The 7,842-nt window shown below is 40.3% G+C and overlaps 1 protein-coding gene across 1 annotated transcript in view; it reads left to right on the forward strand.

The window, feature by feature from the left end:
* The window catches only part of LOC107672277 (transmembrane protein 189-like), a 30,322-nt gene that overhangs the window by 10,829 nt on the left and 11,651 nt on the right, over nt 1-7,842 (forward strand). The gene's annotated exons all lie outside the window — the stretch shown is intronic.

Below are 7,842 nucleotides of genomic sequence, written 5' to 3' on the forward strand. Positions count from 1 at the left end.
GTGTCTTGGGGGGGGGGGGGTCTCAGGGGTCGCTCTTTCCTAAGCCTGTCATCTGTGGCCCTTATCGGGTCGGTCTGACTGGGTACCCACACAGAAATGCATCAAAGTGTCTACCTATCTCTCACTTTAAAAATGGGGGTAACCAGTAGGAATGGGAAACGAGAACCAGCTCCTTTTTTAAGAAAAAAATTTTTTTTTCTTTTAAATGATTTTGTTATATGACATCAAATAATTATATACTGTTCAAAGGTTTTTTTATTTTTGAAATGTCTTTAATGCACACCAATGCATTTATTGATGCATTTATTTGATCAAACATACAGTAAAAACAGTAATATTGTGCTATTATAATTTAAAATAACTATTTTCTATTTTAATATCATTTATAATGTAATTTATTCCTGTGATGCAAGGCTGAATTTTCATCAGCTATTATTCCGGTCTTCAGTGTCACATGATCCTTAAGAAATAATTCCAACATGTTGATTTGGTGCTCAAAAAGCATTTCTTATTATTTTAGTGTTACATTTTTTTTGGAAACCATGATACATTTTTTCCCCAAGATACTTTGATGAGGAAGTTAAAAAGATAGACCATTTATGTGAAATAGCATTTTTAACATTATAAATGTCTTTACGGTCTAAACTTCTGATCAGTTTAATGCGTCCTTGCCTAATAAAAGTATTTATTTCCTAAAAAAAAAAACATTATAGTGACCCTAAACTTATGAACGGTAGTGTATGTTTTCTGAACACTGTACTATGTACAAAATCTGCAGTTTCACTGCAAAAGAAATGCTGCGCTTTTAGCTTGCGATCTAAACTGAGTGCAACAAGAAAAACTGTTATTGTGAAATCAAAGACAATAAATAGAATACTACTTTATATTTTTTTTGTCTTTGTACAGTCTGATTTGTAAACAGTAGTCAGTCATTTAATGAATTGGTCAGAAAGACTCATAAAACAGTCTCAAAGTCATATGCTTGAATCAGTCTAATGCCTCACGTAATCTTTCCGAGTTGCTCACTGAACTACAAAACAGAAGGAATGTGAAGTATATTATTAAGATCAATTATTTGCATACTTAAGAGCAGTGCTTGAAGTGGAAAAAAAAAAAGTGCCAGTACTCCCCCCCCCCAAAGACCACTAAATCGCCTGCCTACTATACGGATCCATTCAGAATCGCTAAATCGTTGACCACCGCATAATCAGCGTTCATTATAAAACACTCTTGCATTTAAGCCAAATACATGCTGAAAATAATAATTTTACTGACATCTGGACGTAAGTCACGATTATTTCCGCAATCGCTGATGAAATCAGCCTTGTTTTTTTTTCTGCATTAGGCTGTTTTGAACTTACTGTTTGAATTCGTTTACTGGATCCTTGGACTTTGCTGGAGTTTACCGGTTTAAAATGATGTGATCGCAAAAGCCTGCTTTTAATTTTAAGATATTATTTTCGTTATAAAGTACTGATTCAAATTAGTAATCAATAATTAATTATTATTCTACTACTCTGCGCGCCTCCCCTGACATGCTCTCGCGCCCCACACACTCCGCTTGCATTCATTCACGTGATTAGTCGAGATGAGAAGTGATCCCGCCTGGGTAGTGTGATTTATATAGTGTCCTTTCTAATCATATTATGGGATCATATAATCACCCAGACCCTGACACCTTTGCGCTGAGTACCGGCAACATGTCAGAAGTGCCGGTACGCACAAAAAAGTGCAGGTACTCTAAAAGCTAAAATATAGAAGTACCGGTGTGTACCGACCCACTTCAAGCACTGCTTAAAAGTTCTAAAATAATTGTTAATCTTTAAGGATCTTTAAGGAATCTGAATCACAATTGTTACTTTTTTTATGGTTCACATCCCTAGTAAAACTTTTGTCCCTAGTGGTGAACTTTTTTGTTCACCCAGTCCAATATGTTTTTGTCCCTCTTTTGTAACAAAAAAAACTGTCTATCAGTCCTCACATACTTGGCTGTTTTAAAAAAAAAATACAGTATTGTATGGCACAAAGTGTGTTTGAGTGTGTCTGGGTACATGTGTTAGCATGTGCGTTCCCAGGTTGAGTTGTCCACTGAGAACAGATGAAAGCAACAAGGCCTGTGACTGATGCATTTGTCCTGATCAGGGGAATTCTATCTCCCGCTCTCTCACTCTCTTTCTCTTCCTCTCACCATGTATGACCCACTTTTCCTGTCTCTCCCTTCTTTCCCAAAGTCCCCTCTGAAGACAGGCCTACAGAGAGCTGGCAAGGGGACAATGTGTGTGTGCGTCTGTGCCATTATGTATCCCGCTAAATATAATTGTGTGTGCTAATATGAGGTTCATTTTCCTGGCCAGCATTTGATGTTCCTAAATCAATACCATTTCCTTTTTGCCCACATGTAGATGCCCTTGGCATTGTTGGGGGGGAGGTAAAGTGGGGTAGAGAATGACTCAGTCATGGCATGTTGGCAGGACTTTGTGGCGTGGCCGGCCCTCTGAAAGGCTGCTATTCTGAGTCTGTGAGTTGCTTTTTGTCTGCCTCCTTGGAGGAGGTGAGAGCCGTTCTTTCAGTGCCGCGGCTGCACTGAGAACAGAGGGGCCCACGTACCACCGCAGCCCCATCAGGAGAGCCCGCTGAAGAAAAGAGCCCTTTGTTTGTCGAGGATAGAGACAGAAAAAACACCCATCTCTCCACAGCACAAACAACACATACTGTTCACATTCACTGACTTCTGCTAGCGTGACAGGTGATAAACTGCCACCACGCCCCCCGCACCCCACCCCTTTTCATCTGCACTCACCCTGACTCGGCATGGGCTCTAAGCATCCTATCAGACGTCCCATCAGAGCTGTAAAAGTTTTTCTTTAATTTATTACAGGATTAGTTCATTCAAAAATGAAAACTTTCCAAAGGGGACATTTCAATAATGTGTCAGGTTGCTCTTTTCCATGCAGTTGACCTATCGGTAAGCCCCGCCCCCCTTAGTTACTGTTGCGAACTCGACAAACAAACGGAGTTGCTAACTACAATGACAGCTGTCAATGTGAAAACCTTGTCCCTATATCTTTTTGATACATTTTGGACACAGAAGGACCACCATTCAAGTGGGACATAAATATGCCATGGAGGGATATATAAAAGATTTTAAAATAAATGTTGTGGGTATTAATTTGGAAGCGAGGGTTTACAGATCACAATGCAAGCGGGAGAAGCCTCATGTTACGTTCGTCACGATCACAGACAACAACATTCCGGATCAACACTGTTCATGTATCGCAGGGTACGATTAAATTAATTTACATTTAACCAGTTTAATATGAAGAGACAGTGAAATGTAGACCTTTGTTTATGTGTTTTTGCCCTACACTGTACAAGATGCGAGAAGAGTCCGCTCTTAATGAGAGTATGACAACCAGAAAACGAACGTTTTTGTCTTCATTGGGATTAGGGGTGAATGCTTATGGACATTTTGATCTGTTTTGTTTGGGTTTAGGAAATAGAATAAAATAAATTCCATTACCTATCCTCTCGGGATACCTGGAATCACTGTTACAAGTACCCCAGGCACATCGTTTTTCCATTTTTGAAGCATAAACCCCATAAAAACGATGCGAGCTTCGGATCTTCCAATGTTTCTCTATGGCGCTGAAACCTACAGATGTCAGAGTTCCGCTCCCCGTGCAACTGATACTCGACTGCCATTGGCTCATCTGCATTAGAGGGGAGGGGCTTACCGATAGGTCAATTACAGTGAATGAGGTGAAGATTTTAAGCATTGAAATGATTCTAAATATCATTTGTGGTCTTAAATGACTTGTGGACATATTTGTGTGATAAAAAGATTTAATTTAAGTAGCTGCAACCAGATTGTTGAATCTGTGAACCTAACTTGAGAAATTAATCATTCTGATTCAAGACCAGTTTTCAAAATCAACAGATTTTAAAAGAGTCAGTTGATTCATTCACTACTCCTTTTATGAGCTAGCAGTACAGATATCCATATTTGTAGTGGATAACGTCTTAAATTTTGGTTTGTTCGCCACACAATTCTATTGTATTTCTTCAGAAAACATGCACATATTTTTTATGACTTTTACTTTTAAAGGGATAGTGATGTTATTCCAAACCTGTATACCTTTTTTTTCTGTGGAACATAGAAGAAATTTTGAAGAATGCTGGTTACCAAACCATTTTGGTTCTTATTGACTTTCATTGTAATTTTCATCCATACAACAGACCTTATGCGTCAGAGAAACAAGTGCGCAGCCATCTTTAGAATTTTGTCTTTCAATGTCCGTTTTTGCGGTTGCTCTATAGCATCAGTTTTGAAGAGTAATTAGCTGGTAAAGTGGATTTACTTATTGTAGAGTTAACAAAAGTTATCATGTGCATTGTAATGTTTGAAGCGGATGTCATAACAACTGACAGCAGACCGGAAAGGTTTTAAAACGAGCAGTTCATTCAAAAATTCATACAAGATTACCTTCACACTGTGGGAATACAAACAGAAGACAATGAAGACAGAGCAGCACTGAAAAGGGGAGGAGCTACATAAGGTCTATAGAAGTCAGTGAGTGGGAACAAACTACCCCTTTAATAGTTTTTTTTGTGTCATTTTTGGAGCCTTACAGTCCTATTCACTTGCTGTCATTATATTGACCTTTTGTTTTCAACAGAAGAAAACAAGTAATGCAGGTAGGAAATGGCATGAGGAAAAGTACATGATCATATTTGGGTGAATGATTCCTCTTAACCAGCATTTTTTTAATTTACAGAAGTGTGACTTTGAGTGTGGCTTGGACAGGAAAGATTCACTAGGTTTTTCGCCTTAAGCTGTGCAACCGTGCTTACTTGCATCAGCAGGTGAAGCGCGGCAGAACTCGAGGATGGACGACGCCATATTACAGCCTGCCGCAGAAACTTGTGCACATTATGACAGAGCGAGAGAGCAAGAACGCCATTAGCATTCACGGACGTTGTTTGGCACTCCAGCCGCTCCACTGCGTCGAATCAGGCGTCGTTGATTAATTTCAGCCTATTAGCACCCCCTACCCTCCCCCCCGCCCCTCCCAGGTTAATTCCCCATGCCAGCGAGCGGGAAAGGGGGCTGCGGGTGTGAGCGATGGTGCAGGGGGTTGCAGGGGAGCACGTTGTTGTCAGGACTTTATTAATGAGCGTGCCGCTCAGGTCCTGTGGACAGGGGGACGGTGTTCCTGGCTGCGCACGGCGACGGCGGCTCTGTCGAGGCCTGGCCTAGTTTCTGCCCTCACCGGGGAGCGCGAGGATCCAAGGACTGACGCTGATCACCTGACAGCGGCCCCACTGCTGCGAGAGAGTGTGTACGCACATGTCTGTGTGTGAGAAAGAAAAAAGACAGGAAAGAGAGGATGCAAATGCTGGAGTGGGTAAATGTTTTTTTTTTTTTTTTTTCAGTTTTCTGTCTCTGAATAATTTTGGAAGTTCTCAGAGATGGTGTTATGTGAAGTGTTGATCAGCGGTAGATATTTTCCCACTTTTTCTTCCTGTGATATTCTGTCAAAAGAGCTGTAATATTGTTTCTCTGTAGTCTATAAAAAAGAATTACTGTAAAAGCACCTTCATGAAAACCTTGTTCAGATTTCAACACCACGTTTGACGCTGCTGTGATGTAAAGAAAAGAGCACAATGTCTAGTTTTGAGCCCTCATGGTCATACACTGGATGTGCTGCACCTGGACTTTCTCATCCCTCCACTTCCCGTTGAGCTACCACTTTTAGTCCAACTGCACAATCCATTGTGCCATCAGAAAGTGACTACAACAACATCAGCTGACCCTGAATCATCTGTTCCTTTATACATTCTCTGGTATATTGAAACAGGTGTTTTTATGTTCATGTTATGTCGTATTCACATTTGGCACTACATGAACATGAGTCAGAACCTGAATTTTATTGTCTCCCTCCTCCTGATGGATTTAGGGTTTTACAGTACATTGGTTACGGTACGTTTGTTAAATGGCCATTCCACTTAATCTTCAGCATCACAGCAATCATATTTTTAAAATAAAAAATAAGTCATTTTTTATCCAAGTAGTGAGCTTGCAATCAACATCAAATGTGATAATTTGGTAACTCTTTACAGTTTCATTCCGTTTGTAAGTCAGTACACTAGTCAAACTGTTTTTGAGTGCTAATAAAAATGGCAGAATAGAAAGATGAGTTGTCTTTAATCAGGCATTTTTTTGCATTAACTCCCTTCACCGTAAAATATATATTTTTGGTCTGCCTACTTTTTGATGTCACAAGACATTTTTTTTAAAATCAGGACAAACTTTGTAGTACTTTTGTAAGATGGACCCCAGAAAAACTTATTTTAGTTTAGTTTTATTTAAAGTGCAATTAAATAACCTTTTATTGAGATGTATATACAAATCATTTAGTCTTTTTTTTCTCTAAGTTGAATGTTTGTGTCTACACAAAGGTGTTTGCTGTTAAATAATGGCAAAACAAAACATATTTCTATTGGATTGTCTGCACTGGCTGCAGTAAAATATGCAAATATGTGATCCACTACAAAAGTATTTGAGGACAATAAAGCATAATAAATGTAATCAGTGGCAGTTCACTGCAGCCACAGATTGTTTGATGGTTTATTTTAGCTGAGACCCAGGATTTGGTTCCATGGTGTGCAACCGAATTTAAAAGACTGCTTTCACATTAATCCAGCAAACAATTTTACAGTCAGTTGAACTCAAGTCTGCACCAAAACCTGGATGGATCTCAGGGTGCTTTGTGGGATACAAGCTGTTAGGTTAAGGATTCCATAGGTTGGTGCTCTCATAATTGCACAAAATATAACGCAGGCTTGTGAGTGCATTATAAGAACCGCGGTCCATCGTTCAGGCACACGATGTTGGCTGGCCCACTGAGGCGCTATTAATAGCTGTCATCAATATCTTCTTCTCAACCTCCTCACGTTCCCTATCCACTCAGGACGGCTCCTCTAATGGCATTAAATTTTCAAAAGAGCTGAGTCCACTGTGCCTCTTCGTGCCCATATCCGCCCAACAGGAGAGCAAAGGAGAGAGCGATGGAACGAGAAGAAAGTCACAGTAAAAGAACGAAAGACTCGGACGTGGTGGAATGCAGTTTAAAACTGAATATGCAGGTTTTTAAAAATGGAGATTGAATGTAGGCTGTGGAGAGATGGGGACATGTAGATGTGGTCGGTGTCCATATCTACTAATTCTCTACTCTGTTGTGAATAATGCATTAGCACTTTAATCATCCTCCACTGCTGCCCGCCGTGCCACGCCACTGTCATGGTGGTCTGAACAGTGCCCGTTGTGGCCCCTCCATCAGTGCCCTCTGCCCTGACCTGGGACGTTTAGCTGTGTCAGGCAAACGCACCATCGCAAGAGATCCTGACCCTCGCCTCTACCTACAACTTGTCCTAGTCTAATCGATTACTCCTGAGCGCACAAGATAATGGGACACACACACACGGTTACACACGTTCGGCTCGTCTCCTGTCCGCCGAGCCTGATGACCTTTTCTGCTTTTGAGAGATGTCAGTTCACTGCCATCTATGAACTCGCAGTGGACACTGTAGTTAAAAATACTGTTACTAAGGAGAATTAATAACATTCAAAAGATGGCACTTTTAGTTCTCTTTCATTTTAGTTTGAAGTTTTTTTTTGTTTTTTTGCATTTAACACCTGATGAGAGGGGTCATTATGGTCGACTTACTATTCATCCAACTACTTGAGTATCAAGTAGTTAGTTATTTTTCCCCTTCGCCGTGCAATTTCAGTCTTTTTGCTGTTCTGTTGTATCTCAATGTTTATTGTTTTGGCTGTCGCCC

Source organism: Sinocyclocheilus anshuiensis, unplaced genomic scaffold (genome assembly GCF_001515605.1).
Source record: "Sinocyclocheilus anshuiensis isolate Anshui unplaced genomic scaffold, SAMN03320099.WGS_v1.1 scaffold997, whole genome shotgun sequence".
Taxonomy (NCBI): Eukaryota; Metazoa; Chordata; class Actinopteri; order Cypriniformes; family Cyprinidae; genus Sinocyclocheilus; species Sinocyclocheilus anshuiensis.